The 14,658-nt window shown below is 41.1% G+C and overlaps 1 protein-coding gene and 1 long non-coding RNA gene across 3 annotated transcripts in view; both read right to left on the bottom strand.

The window, feature by feature from the left end:
* LOC109035774 (Collagen type IV alpha 1) overlaps nucleotides 1-14,658 on the bottom strand; it is a 172,616-nt gene that overhangs the window by 102,017 nt on the left and 55,941 nt on the right. The window lies entirely within an intron of this gene.
* LOC140226044 (uncharacterized) lies at nucleotides 1,212-6,103 on the bottom strand. The gene is made up of 2 exons (XR_011900862.1): nucleotides 5,899-6,103; nucleotides 1,212-3,094 (listed from the first exon to the last, which is right to left on the bottom strand). It is a non-coding gene; the product is annotated as an uncharacterized lncRNA (long non-coding RNA).

Below are 14,658 nucleotides of genomic sequence, written 5' to 3'. Positions count from 1 at the left end.
CATTTTTCAGTTTACCTTTACTTCTAGGAGAGAAATACATTTTTCAAAAGATACGACATTATCGGCCATCGCTCAACAGCAATGAATGAGATAAAAATCAAGCTTAAATAATTTCACGATTTACTCCGATCATTGATGATATTAAGGTAGCCATTGATTCTCTACCCGACTTCCTTTTCACACATAACAAGGAAGGTCAAGAGCACAGAGCAAATGGCACTAAGCAGCGCGATGTACATGTGATCGCAAATTCCGGAAGTGTCGATCTGCAAAAATACAAAGCGAGATACAGATCATCATATTGATCCACCTACAATTAATGACCGTCAATAGAGACAGACATTAAAATACGTTATAATAAATAAGCCACCATTTGTTAGCAGAACAAAGTTTTCGTGAGAGTAAGACCCTTCCGTCTGGAGGGACGAGGACCTTCCTTGGACCTTTCCTTCCGAGAAACACTTAAAAATGGACCACTTTACTGCTTACAGGTCTGAGCTGCTGAAGGAATTACATTACACCAGTCAATAAAATTTTAAACTCACGCCTTCACCGTCGAATGTTGACGGATGACCTGATCTATCGCTGAATATACATAGGATGGGAAGTTGGCACATCTGAAAAGCAGAGCGGTTTATTCTTGTTTCAGCTCTGATAGTATTTTAGAATTTAACAACTATCTGTTGCCTTAAATGGGATGAAATAAGTGCAACACCGGCGCACCACTGCAAATGTGCGATTTGTCAAATTTCTAGGGATGAGGTGTTGCAAGTTTTCGCTAATAAATTAGCCAGCCAATTCAAGAGAATGATAGAGGATGCGCAGTGAGGATGCCTTTCTATAAGTCAGTATATTGAACGGACGGGTGAAAGAGCTGTTGTCTTCACAGTAAGTAACAGTCGGCAAACTGTTTGGGCAAGAAGAGAGTTCTCAATTTTTAATTTGAATACTTGGAAACGATAGACTGCCATTCGACTGGTGCCATTAGACTGAATTGAAGTACGCAAGGGTGTGATGATGAAAAATTACTTACTGATTGTGTCAGTTTTTGAGTAAAAGGAAAAAGGTAGAACCAGTAGAACTCTTTTCAACAGATGTGGTAGATCACGACCGTGGGTAGATAAACAACAGTATAAACATAACATAACATAACCTAACATTTTTTTTTTTTTTTTTTTTTTTTTTTTTTTTTTTTTTTTTTTTATTGAGAGTTTAGTGGCTTCTATTCCTTTAGGAATCTACAGCCATCTATAGGCACTATTTATTGTCCGAAGACATCAGGGAGTTTGGTAGACATCCATGCTCGGGCTTACAAATTTTCACGGATTAAGGCCGAGCGAATTCTGCTTACAGATCCACTCGTCAGTTCCATGAAAATTTGTCGCCACCACCGGGATTCGAACCCGGGACCTATTGACCTAGAGTCAGACGCGCTAACCACTAGGCCAACCCAAGATCCATCCATATAGGTCAGTCATTGCGCAGATTTCCCCGCTCGGGGTAAGCCCCTTTCCATTGGCTCGTGACGTCAGCATTACTGCCGCGAAAACCAGAAAAGTCGGAAACAATGCTTTTCTTATGGGAGAGAGCAAATTTTTCTTAATGAATCATTTAAATTTCTTACTTTTAAATCCTTTGAAACTTTCTGTGTGTCAAAAAGAACGTTTAGACATTAGCATTCAGAGTTTCGATTTTGCCGAATTTGTGTTCTTTCATTTTTACAGTTTACTCTGCATCAGCCATTTTTACACGCGAATCTATACCACTAGATGGCTTGTTACATCGCTGACTTCAAAAATCATTTAAAAATATAAAAACGCAAATTCAGCTGAATTGAAACCCTTGACGCTAATTTATAAACGTTCCTTTCGACACTCAGAAAGCTTCAAAGAATTTAAAAGTAAGAAATTTAAATAATTCATTAAGAAAAATTTGTTCTCTCCCATAAGAAAAGCATTGTTTCCGACATTTCTGGTTTTCGCGGCAGTAATGCTGACGTCATGCGCAGAAGATTCTCATTTGGGTTTCGGGAATGACTGACCTATATGGATGGATCTTGGGCCAACCTGGCCGGCAACCTAACACTTGTCAAGGTGTTCCTGGATTAATCGTTCCTTGCCGATACTTCAAGGGACGTATATATTTATCAAAAGAATTATCAAAGAGAATTATTAGCAGAATAATTCAAAACAGGGATTAAAGTACAAAAACTGGCGTTCTTAAATGCTTTAGAGGCTGATTTTCATTTTCATACGAAACCCAGATGAAAAGTCAACAGGAGGAACGGTCCACCACCCAACTATCCGGTATCCAACTTGGAACAGGAACACCAATTCATTTAATTTCAATCAGATTTCAATTCACCAAGCCGACCTAGGTAAGCCGACCTAGAGTACCTTTATAGACAGAGTGTGGCCATTCGTATCTTTTTACTACTGGAAAACTGTTCCGCTTTTTGATTGGTCAACGAGTTTTTAGGCTTGATGATGCTCTTAGGGCCGTAAATAAACAAACAAGATGGCGACTCACCGTAACATCGATAAGAAGCTAAATTTGACAAAAATTTCAATTATGCGGCAGTAACAATTTAAACTAGCATGTCTACGAATAACACACGAAAAACACATGAAAACATTGTTAAATCGCCTTTCGCCTTTATTTATCACAGGAGGATGTAAGATGTGGATGTGCGTAACCTCAATCTTGCTTGCTGATAATAGAGTCCCTTCATACTGAGAGTCGAGACAATTCGGCTCGTGGATGTCACAAACGGAAATAAAAATTACAGAAATTGAACATTTTTCGTAATCTTTGATCGGCCCATTCTCAAATGCCTTTCTCCGTTCCTCCTCTCATTCCGTTTATTCCTTGCCGAACCCGTAATTCCCCGGTCCATTCCAGATTATAATCTTTGCAATTGGTGAAAATGTAATCTTAATTCCCGTATGTGACACTGTCAACGAACTACACCCAAAGACATAAAGACGGAGGGCTAAAAGCAAAAAATGAAGCTTCTTTTCAACCACCTCTACTATTGGCTAGAGGATTGGCGGCGAAATCGGGACAAGTTTGAATTCAAATGTAGGGCGGGACCCTAGTAGCAAGATTCACTTTCCCTTTCCTAACAAACGTATAAGGAATTAATAACGGTTATATAAGCACCATTTTAACTAAAGTTTATATATCGTGTATATAAGTTTTATATAAAATGCCCATGAAAATAATTATTCATATTTTCAGAAGATAACGTTTATATAAAATTTATATAATTGAGGAAGGGTTTTTATAAGTTTTCTTTATACGCATATTATCCTTTTGCTTAATATAACTGTTATATAAATGACCTGAATGACCGTAACGTAAATCTATCTCATTTTCATGAATGATGATGATGATCCCATTTCAATGAACACCCTCGACTCTCAGACTGCGTGGGATAGGTATTATTAGAAATATTAGTGGCTCCGAGACGAGTTAAAAGGGGATAATTCGGCACACAATCCGAGGAGCCCTATTAAAAATATATTAAAAATATAAAAAATTAAAATTTTTTAGAATAATATTTTATAATATTTTTAAGGTATATCATAATTATTTTTGTAAATATTTTAAAAATATTATTAAATATTATTTTAAAAAATTTAATTTTTTTTAAAATTTTTAAATTAATATTATAAAAATTTAAAATAAAAAAAGGAAATGATAATAATAATAAATAAATAACATAAATACATCGACATAAATTCAAACTAGAAAAAGGCCCAAATAATTAAAACTGGAAAAAGACGCAATTATAAAAAAAACATTAATATCGTTTAAAAAAGAGAGAGAGAGGGGGGGGGGGGGGAGAGAGAGAGAGAGAGTTAAAAAAATGAGAGTTAAAAAAATAAAGAGAGTTAAAAAAAAATGATAGTTAAAAAACATGATAGTTAAAAAACATGATAGTTAAAAAAAAGAGAGAGAGCTAAAAAAATGAGAGAGAGTTAAACAAAATGAAAATGAAAAAATTACATCATGAAATAAAAAACAATAAATAAACAAATAATAGATAATAAAGTCTGGTAAAATATCATAAGAATCCGTCAATAAACAAACATATTACGGACTCAGAGGCCTGCGATAGTTAAGAGATTGAATTTAGGGGCCCTCCTATATCAAGCCTGGCTGGTCTGGTTGTAAAGTACTGGATTACGGATTGCAACACCATCCCGAGGCGTGGGTTCTAATCCCGACTAGGACGGCGCGGATTTAAGGTAAGTCACAACTCTACGATGATCCACCACCTGGTAATAACGCATATGAAAACTTGCACACTTCATAACTAGAGTGCGCTACCAGCCAGGAAAAATAATGAAAAATTCATTTTATACACTGTTTGAATTTGGTTATATAACTTTTATACTAAGGATTACATAAAAAGCTTATTGATAATGTAAACTTTTGACTAAAAAACTTTATATCCATTACATAATCAATGAATTTTCTTTAGCTTGTGGTTATTTAAGGTTTATACTTTTAAAAACAAATTTTTTATACAGGGTGTTCGTAAAGTCCCCTCCCCCCCCTCTAACTTTTGACCTAATTGAGGTAGAGATTTGAAACTTGGAGGGTGTTCCTAGATCAAAGGGAGCTACTTTTTGACCCCCCCAAAATTTTGGGGGGGCCCCATTTTGGGGGGGTTACGGACCCTAACTTTTAATTTTCAAATGAGAAGCCCCCCTTTGTGATACCTCGTTCGAAAGAGCATAAAAAAAGAAAATTTTTCGCGCAAACCGGAAGTCATTATCTCAAACTGTTTCAAAATGGCGGCCGGTCAAAGTTCCAAATGGCCGAAAATTGGCACCTCTGCTATTTGCACATGGATTTGCTTGAAACTCGGTATCTGGGGGTATTTTGGCACGAGAAAAACGAATTTAACGTTAGATTTTCAAAAAAACCCTACTTTTTCAAAATGGCGACCCGTTTAGGCTCAAAAAGGCCGAAAATTTGACAAACTCGATTTTTTTGCCAATGGATTCACCTGAAATTCGGTATCTGGGGGTATTTTGACCCGAGAATAACGAATTCAACGTTAGATTTTTAAACAAACCCTAATTTTCCAAAATGGCCGCCGATTAAAGTTCAAAATGGTCAACAATTGGCAACCTCGACTTTTTGCCGATATATTCGCCTGAAACTCGGTGAAATAACGTCGAATTCGTTTGTTTCCCACCCAGATACCCTCAAACACCGAGTTTGAGGCGAATCTATCGGCAAAAAGTCGAGGTTGCCAATTGTTGACCATTTTGAACTTTAATCGGCGGCCATTTTGGAAAATTAGGGTTTGTTTAAAAATCTAACGTTGAATTCGTTATTCTCGGGTCAAAATACCCCCAGATACCGAATTTCAGGTGAATCCATTGGCAAAAAAATCGAGTTTGTCAAATTTTCGGCCTTTTTGAGCCTAAACGGGTCGCCATTTTGAAAAAGTAGGGTTTTTTTGAAAATCTAACGTTAAATTCGTTTTTCTCGTGCCAAAATACCCCCAGATACCGAGTTTCAAGCAAATCCATGTGCAAATAGCAGAGGTGCCAATTTTCGGCCATTTGGAACTTTGACCGGCCGCCATTTTGAAACGGTTTGAGATAATGACTTCCGGTTTGCGCGAAAAATTTTCTTTTTTTATGCTCTTTCGAACGAGGTATCACAAAGGGGGGCTTCTCATTTGAAAATTAAAAGTTAGGGTCCGTAACCCCCCCAAAATGGGGCCCCCCCAAAATTTTGGGGGGGTCAAAAAGTAGCTCCCTTTGATCTAGGAACACCCTCCAAGTTTCAAATCTCTACCTCAATTAGGTCAAAAGTTAGAGGGGGGGGAGGGGACTTTACGAACACCCTGTATAACTCTGCTACTAGGGGAACTGAATAAAATAATTGCGGAAACAAAGTATTCTAGGTTGATTTTTGCCCAAATTCACTTACCCACTCATATTTCTTTAACTTTAGGTTAGCTTTGGTCCGTCGTCGACCGATTAATTTCATTTGGGAGTAACGGTCATCTAGAACTGTAACGACCTGTTTGAACCCGCAGAACCACCATGAGCAGAGGAAAAACTAACTTTATCTGAGATTAAGTAAGTAAGTAAGTAAGTAAGTAAGGCCGGGCTGGCCGGCGAGGCGCCCTCAAGGGGCCAAGGCAACTGGCAACTGCCGTCGTGCACCCCGAAGTTGGACCGTACTCCTTAACTTATCTTCGTACTATTGACACATGGAGTATCAATTATATTCCCGCAAGGCTCAGCGGCCGTCTGATAGCCAACGGAAGGTCTTATCAAAGACTGTGGCAGACGCTGCAGAGCACGGATTTTCGGAACTTTATCTGAGATTACTGCCTATTACCAAGCAAGAGTAAGTGTAATACAATAGGACGCAGTCCCAACTTTCTTAATATATTCGTTTTAGGCATTTAAAATACGTTTCGAAGAGGAAATATGGAAAAATTAAGAGGACAAGTTCAAATCAAATTTCCGTTTGCCGCCATGGATTCCCGCGCTCATTTACACACTCACACAAGCACCCAGCGCCAAACCAGGCTTCACTTTTTCCCCGTGCTTTTAGATACGAGCACTCCGTCTTTATGTCTTTGACTACACATCTAGAATGGCCGCGAGATAGCAGACCTGCGTAACGCGCAAGGGCCGGTTTTTGAAGGCAGGAGGGGGGTGGGAGCCCAAGTATAGCTAACCTCAATCTCCATTTCTGCTGCGTCTTGCCCACATGCCTTACATGTGAAAATTTCAACCTATGTAAACTTTCATTTTTTTTGAGGTTTGCTTTCAAAGTTCCTATTTTTTGAGTTAAGAAAACCTTTGGAGGTGCGATTATTATGCAATCTTTTCATTGCTATCACTTTATTCAACAATATTCGGCAAAATGTGGGCAGCGTCTGACATGGGTTTAGATGGCAGCCTGCTGTGTGAGCCCAAGTAAACCTAACCTATATCAACTTCAAAACGTTCCGGGTCTCTAACACTGGTTGGCCATTTTAGAGGTGTAGTTCGTTGGACACTGTGGAGGCCTAAAATACGAGAACCAATCAGAAATGGATTCAAATTGTCTTGACTCTCAGTATAAAGGGACTCTAGGCTCAACCATCGTAGGCTTAATGGAGCCCTTAGAACCCAAAAATGGCGGACGCCGTAACTTAATGTATAATGCAAAATGACTCAAAATGTAGTTTTCTTTACTTATCGTAACGAGAAATTTACTCAAATGCACTGTTGCGACATCTTTATATATTTTTAAGGCTAATCGTGTGCAATTTTTGAGAAAAATTATCTTAGATGTAGTAAGGTTGGCAGCAAGTGCGGTTGGTGATAACCGTCAAAAGTTGGCAATGACCCCCCTCCCATCCACAAAAACCAAAGCACAGCACCGCCATTTTTGGGTCCTAAGCCTCTCCATGGGGCCCAGTGGCCATACTCTCTCAATATAGGTACTCTATCCATGAGGGGTGTTGTCTTGACTCTGAGAGTATAAAGGGACTCTACTGTAGGCAACGGCCGACCATCCAAAGACATTTATGCCGCAATCAGACGCTGAATTTAGCACCTGAATGTGGAAGTCAACAGTCATCGCCCAACGGCTGAAATTTAGCAAATTCGAGTTATTTTCATCCAGATGTGTATCAAATCTACTCGAATAGTTCAGAAAAATTCAAAATTGGTCCGATGGTTGCTGAGAATCGTTGCTGAATTTTGCGCGTCACGCGCAAAATTCAGGCATCGGGCCGATGACTTCCACATTCAAGCCACATTCAGTTCCCACATTCAGCGTGTGATTGCGGTGAAAGACTAGAGTCCCTTTATACCCCGGAATTAAGACAACTCACTTTTGGTTGGGCTGAAAGTGGCCTAAAAAAAACCCAATTCTGATTGGTTCTCGCTCATGGAGGCCGAAACGAGTGCACCAAGATGCCGGTACCTCGAATGTGAACAAGAATAATGAAAATATTACCTAATTGTGGTTTATCAAGAGTAAATTGTTATTTCCATCGGTCCAGAATGAAAATAGATTAAGAAATTATTCACAAACCAATCTCATTTTCTTTTTAATTGATCAATTTGTTGATGTTGTTGTTTTTGTTTGACAGACATCGCAGGATTCCTGATCCTTATCCCTCAATATCGTTCGTTTGGGTGCACTCGTTTCGGCTTCCATGGCCAGCCAAGGCCGGCTGCCAGTCAGCTGATAATCGAGTTGTCTTTACTCTGGGTATAAAGGGACTCTAATAAAGACGGAGTGATCGTATCTAAAAGCACGGGGAAAAAGTGAAGCCTGGTTTGGCGCTGGGTGCTTGTGTGAGTGTGTAAATGAGCGCGGGAATCCATGGCGGCAAACGGAAATTTGATTTGAACTTGTCCTCTTGATTTTTCCACATTTCTTCTTTTAAACGTGTTTTAAATGCCTGAAACGGTTATATTAAGAAAGTTGGGACTGCGTCCTAATATAACACACCTACTTCTGCTCGGTAATAGGCAGTAATCTCAGATAAAGTTAGTTTTTCTTTTGCTCATGGTGGTTCTGCCGGTTCAAACAGGCCGTTACAGTCCTAGATGACCGTTACTCCCAAATGAAATTAATCGGTCGACGACGGACTAAAACTAACCTAAAGTTAAAAAAATATGAGTGGGTAAGTGAATATGGGCAAAAATCAACCTAGAATACTTTGTTTCCGCAATTTTATTTAGTTCCCGCCCTACATTTGAATTTCAAACTTGTCCCGGCTTCATTTTTTACTTTTAGCGCTCCGTCTTTATGTCTTTGCGACCATCCGACCATGCCGTTACTTTGAACTTTGAAAATGAAATAATGAATACAACATTTGATCTTCTTTTCATGATTCGTATCATCGGCATCCACTTCACTGTACCTAACTTCATCAAACACAGGTACCTAAATACTCTCCCTTGTCCTTCCACCTTTAAACTCGGGACGGCGGACACACGTATGAGCCTGTAACCGGTTGTCAAGCAACTGATAAAGTATCTTGAGTTTAATTTGCATTGCCGATTTACGATTCAGTCGATATAGGTATTCTAACTAACAAGGTAATTGTGAATTCTGTTTTCTTTGTTTGTGTATGCATTTACTACCATGCTATTCCTAACTGCAGTTGCGGGCTCTATCTCAAGTCGAAAAGTTTTGTTGCACCCACTTCATCTCCTGTAGGAAATCTTTTTAATAATATCTAGTATCACTAGAGTTGAAACAGGTATGAACCCCTCAACATATCAGATGTGCCAACTTCCCGTCCTATGTATATTCCGCGATAGGTCAGGTCATCCGTCAACATTCGACGGTGAGGGCGTGAATTTAAAATTTTATTGACTGGTGTAATGTAGGTAATTCATTCAGCAGCTCAGACCTGTAAACAGTAAAGTGGTCCATTTTTAAGTGTTTCTCGGGAGGAAAGGTCGAAGGAAGCTCCTCGTCCTTCCAGACGGAAGGGTTTTACTCTCACGAAAACTTTGTTCTGCTAACAAATGGTGGCTTATTTATTATAACGTATTTTAATGTCTGTCTCTATTGAAGGTCATTAATTGTAGGTGGATCAATATGATGATCTGTTTCTCGCTTTGTATTTTTGCAGATCGACACATCCGGAATTTGCGATATCACGTGTACATCGCGCTGCTTAGTGTCATTTGCTCTGTGCTCTTGACCTTCCTTGTTATGTGTGAAATAAAGGACGTCGGGTAGAGAATCAATGGCTACCTTAATATCATCAATGATCGGAGTAAATTGTGAAATTATTTAAGCTTGATTTTTATCTCATTCATTGCTGCTGAGCGATGGCCGATAATGTCGTATCTTTTGAAAAATGCATTTTTCTCCTAGAAGTAAAAATAAACTGAAAAATGGTGTTGTGTCAGTGCTTTTCTGAGAGTGCTCATCTGTATTGACCAGCTACTGAATCATGGTGCTAATTTTTCACTTACGCGAAAGAGTGCTTAAGATTTTTTTTACAATGCACTCATATGTATAGTGTTTTCAAGTGTTTCTCTGTACTTATACCAGTTCTAATTGGATTCATTGTTGTTAAGTGGATTTTCCTGACCCAGTGGATTACTGATTCGAGCAAGTTGGTGAGTGGTTTTTGTTCATTTTCTATTTTATTGAGCATGTTTGCTTCACATATGCACTTCACAAGTGGGGTAGTCGCCAAGACGACCCCTGTGACTAGGAGGGTACGTAGCTGGACGACTAGGTACAACTAGGTAGTCGTGCGACTACCCCAGATGTATTCATGGAACTACCCTAGTCGTAGTCGTGCGACTACCTGACGGCGTTCCATTTACGTACCCTCCTAGTCACAGGGGTCGTCTTGGCGACTACCCCACTTGTGAAGTGCATATGTGAAGCAAACGTGCTCAATAAAATAGAAAATGAACAAAAACCACTCACCAACTTGCTCGAATTCAGGCAATTCCAGGCTCGAATTGCTCGTTTTTTTTTTTTTTTTTACCAGGGGACAGTTTTGAGTTAGCTGCATAAACGTGTTGTTGAAGAAGTGGTCTACTTGGCAGCAAGAGACTACAATCGAAAAAAATCGGAAAGTCACCGAAAGCAGTAAAGCTTTTTTCGCGTATCTCGGGCTTAAGTACAGGAATGTGTATGCCGTTCTGGTCCCTTCATTTGATCCGGCGCGCCTTACGCACAACGCGCTCTTCTCGGTATTTTTCGCCTACAGCATACGTAAGCTGATCATGCTGTCCTGTATTTACGAGGATTCACTGGTTTTGAAAAGTTGCAGAAAGCTTATCACTCGAGGACCCTCCAGTATCATTTCTTCAGGTTTACCTATTGCTAGCGGCGCGCGGCCTTCATGTCCATATTACCTATTCACTCTCTGTGCCAATGCAATCATGAACTGGCGGTTCATCACAACGGTAAGTTGTAATACTTAGAGTCAATTGAGTCATACAATGCTTCATCTACCCCCCAAGTGTAAAAAGTGTGATTTTCTCGTTTGAGAGAGGTCCCTAGTTGCCTCCCTGAGGGATGGTCCAGTAATTTTAAGTTAGGCGTAAATTTTAGCCAAAAAATGCGTTTCAAGGAACATCGGCCTGTTCCCCCTTCATTTGACTCCCTAATGTAACTTATTGTTTCAAATTTCGATCGCTTTGAGCGGTATCTATACCTAAACACTTCAATTTGACTTCAATTTTAGGCATCTTAGTTATTTCACTAATTGACCTGATTGGCAAATAGTGCGCATACATATTTCAACATAACTGATAAAAGCCGCGCCCTGGTGGGTACTTCTAGGGTAGCGGAGATGCACGGGACCCTTGGATATAGGGGCGCATCCTCGGGGGTTGGGTTGCTCGGATGTCATCAGGTGGGGCAGCCCCCGGTGGGTTGAGCTGTTTGGATGCCAAGAGGGCAGCCTCTGGGGGTTGGGCTTCTTGGATGACAGGGGGAACACCCCAAGGGTTGAATTGCTTGAATGACAGGTGGGGCGGCCCCCGGGGGGTCGGGCTCCTTGGATGTCAGGTGGAACAGCCCCTGAAGGTTTGGGCTTCTTGGATGCCAAGGGAGGCAGCCCCTGGGGGTTGGACACCTGCTTGGATGCCAGGGGGGCGGCAGGTCAAGGATAGCGCGAATGTACCTTGATAATGGCAGGATTGCGCGAAAAATGATCATAGAATTGCGCGAAATAATGGCAAAGATTGCGAGAAGGAAAAAGGTCAAGAATTGCGCGAGAGGACATCATATTTTTTGGGAGGAAAATTAAACATTATAATTGACAACATTGCTTACCTTCTCGAACTTTTATGGCGAGGGAGACCGGTGATGTTGATGATATTGATGATTTTGGATTTTGAGTTGACAGAAGTTCCCAAACTTTGCTTCTATACTGAAAGTTAAGTATAAGAACCTCCTCCCCCCTTCCCTTTTAATTGCTGTTTGTTATAAGAACGTAGCTTGTCGACGAAAGAACTGGAAAAAAAAACTTAAAAAAGCCTTGCGGGTTCATTATTTAATATGGGTTGGTACTCATACTTAAAGCGATTTTTTTTCGGTATGTTTGCGCTTGCCATTTAGATATAGCGCCGCGTAGACATCTGGCAGCCGGCAGCCAGCGGACCGAGTCTTATCAAAAAAAATATGCATTTCAGTGTCTTCTAAAATCCTCCGATTAGCAGAGTTGTCAGATCTATGTAAAATAAAGGTATGCACTTAAAAGCTACGATTTTCGTTTCGCGCAATCCTTGTCTCTCAAATATTTCTAATTTTTCCTCCTTTCGCGCAATCCTATAGTAGCCGGAAGGGGGGGGGGGGAGCAGCCCTGAGGGTTGGGTTCCGTGGATGTTAGGTGGGGCAGCCCCCGGAGGCTGGGCTAATTGGATGCCAGGTGGGGCACCCCTGCACCCCCGGAGGTTTCGCTCCCTAAGAATTACGTATCGCATTGCTAAAATTCGTAACCTATTGCCTGAGCCAATGATTTGCCTTCAATTAGCCGGCTATGCAAAATGACTGTCGTGACGCACGGATAGTGGTATCAGAATTTTGTATTAAGATTACGGAGTGGGTTGAAGGCGCTCCTCTGTATCCTGTGTGAGTGGCAGAGTGGCCCTGTATGTACAATGATGTTGACCAATAATGTTCATAATTTTGGAGTCTTTAATTGAGCCGTAAATTTAAAAAATGCCCGAGGAAAATTATTTTGATTAATAAATAATTAGGGTTTTCTTTGTCTGTAAGTCTTATTTGAAAAAAGAGAGCCCAAACGCTCGGCTCAGATTGTGGCTTGTAAGTCTTCTTGCTTTGGTCATTGTTAACGCCGCAATTTAAGGCATTAACGTAACTAGCCGGCGGCTATGTTACGCAACCTGCGCAACCTGGCAGCCATGCCGCCGTGACTCAGCGACCGGTCCAACCGGTCGTAAGTCCGTTCGAACCACGGCGCGGCTCCCGGCCGCGTCCGACGCGTCCACGCGTGTCGTCCATAAAAAGGCAGCCGCCAGGCGCGCGATTATCACTCGATCAACGCTGCTCATTTAGTGAAGTTGTCTCCTTGCGCTCCTGGTCAAGTCTCTCTGCTTTCGATCCAGGTCTTCCTTCTGCGCTGCACGGTACTACATAGAATCTTTCTTTTACCTTCTCTCTCTCTTTTACCCAGCTGAGCATCTCGGCTGGGACCTCTCTCTCTTTCTCTTTAGACCCGACTGAGCTTCTCGGTTGGGAAGATTTCTCTCTCTTCTCTTTTTCTTCTCAACGCGGCTGAGTATCTCGGCTGGTAGCCCTTCTGAGTATCTCGGTGGGATTTTCTCTCGTCCTCTCTTTTCATCTCTCGGCTGAGCATCTCGGCTGAGATTTCTCTCTTCATCTTGGCTGAGCTCTCTCTCCCCCTCTTTTATCTCGGCCGAGCTCTCTCTCTCTCTCTCTTTTATCTCGGCTGAGCTCTCTCTCTCTCTCCTTCATCTCGGCTGAGCATCTCGGCTGAGACTCTCTCTCTCTCTCTCTCCATTCTCGGCTGAGCATCTTTCTTTCATCTCGGCTGAGAAGCCTCTTTCCTCCTTCAGACCCGACTGAGTTTCTCGGTTGGGAGGACTTCTCTCCCTCCCCCTTCCCTCTCATCGCGGCTGAGTATCTCGGCTGGTAGCCCTTCTGAGTATCTCGGTGGGACCTTCCTCCCCCCTCCTCTTTTCCATTCTCAAAGGGCCATCGCTATGGACGTTGCGATCATTCGCGATCGCTAAACGTCCCCACCAGCTCTCCTCTTTTGAGAGCACTCTCGGGCAGACTCTGGCCCCTCCGCTCCTCTCACACGGGCGCAAACAGTCATCTTATTTTCTTGCAAAGCTGAGAGAGTCGCCGTTAACAAGATCGCAACTTACTCAAAAGCGGATAGGGTGTGAATTCAATAAGTTCCGCATGGATAAAATGAGCTTTCGTCGATGAACTGTGAATAATCAAAATTGGAAAAAAGGTACTTTGTCCACTGGTCCACTTGAGAAGCGTAAAGCGTGGATGGATGGAGCTTGGGTGTTCTCCAGGTTTCTGCAGGCACTATACATAACGTATACATATAGATGGCTGTAGGTTTCTAACGGTATATATATGCCAAAGTGTTGGAGGAAAAATAGAAAAAAGTACCTATCACCTATACAATTTTTTGAGGGTCGTCTAAGCAGAATACGATATAAGTATTCTAGAGACTCCGCACTGCCCTCTTGCCTACCTATGGTGTAAAAGTTACTCACGGAAGGCAATCCTCTGATTCGCTCATTGATGACTCGCGGTATTGGATCAACTAAAGCTTCTAAACAAGTTTTAAGTATGAATAAACTCTATTTTCAATCTTAATGATCAAGAGCAGGTTCAAAACGCTGATAATTTCAAAAATGCGTATCTCGTGATCAAATGCCATTTTCCAATCACACAATGCTTGATCTGGCCATATGAGATCAAAGTAAGTCTTATCTGATAAGGAATTGTAAGCGTGAAACTCTTTTTTCAGTCTTTAAATGATCCATTTGTATTTCCAAAAACGTGCTAATAAGTATTCAAAAAAAAAAAAAAAAAATGAACCAAATCCGCCAACAACAGGTTTATAACACTAATTGCAAAAATGCGTATCTCGGAATTAAGTGTCAATTCTTAGTGCCGAAA

This window comes from Bemisia tabaci, chromosome 1 (genome assembly GCF_918797505.1).
Source record: "Bemisia tabaci chromosome 1, PGI_BMITA_v3".
Taxonomy (NCBI): domain Eukaryota; kingdom Metazoa; phylum Arthropoda; class Insecta; order Hemiptera; family Aleyrodidae; genus Bemisia; species Bemisia tabaci.
The sequence above is the reverse complement of the archived record's forward strand: the minus strand, read 5'-3'. Positions and strand labels throughout refer to the sequence as shown.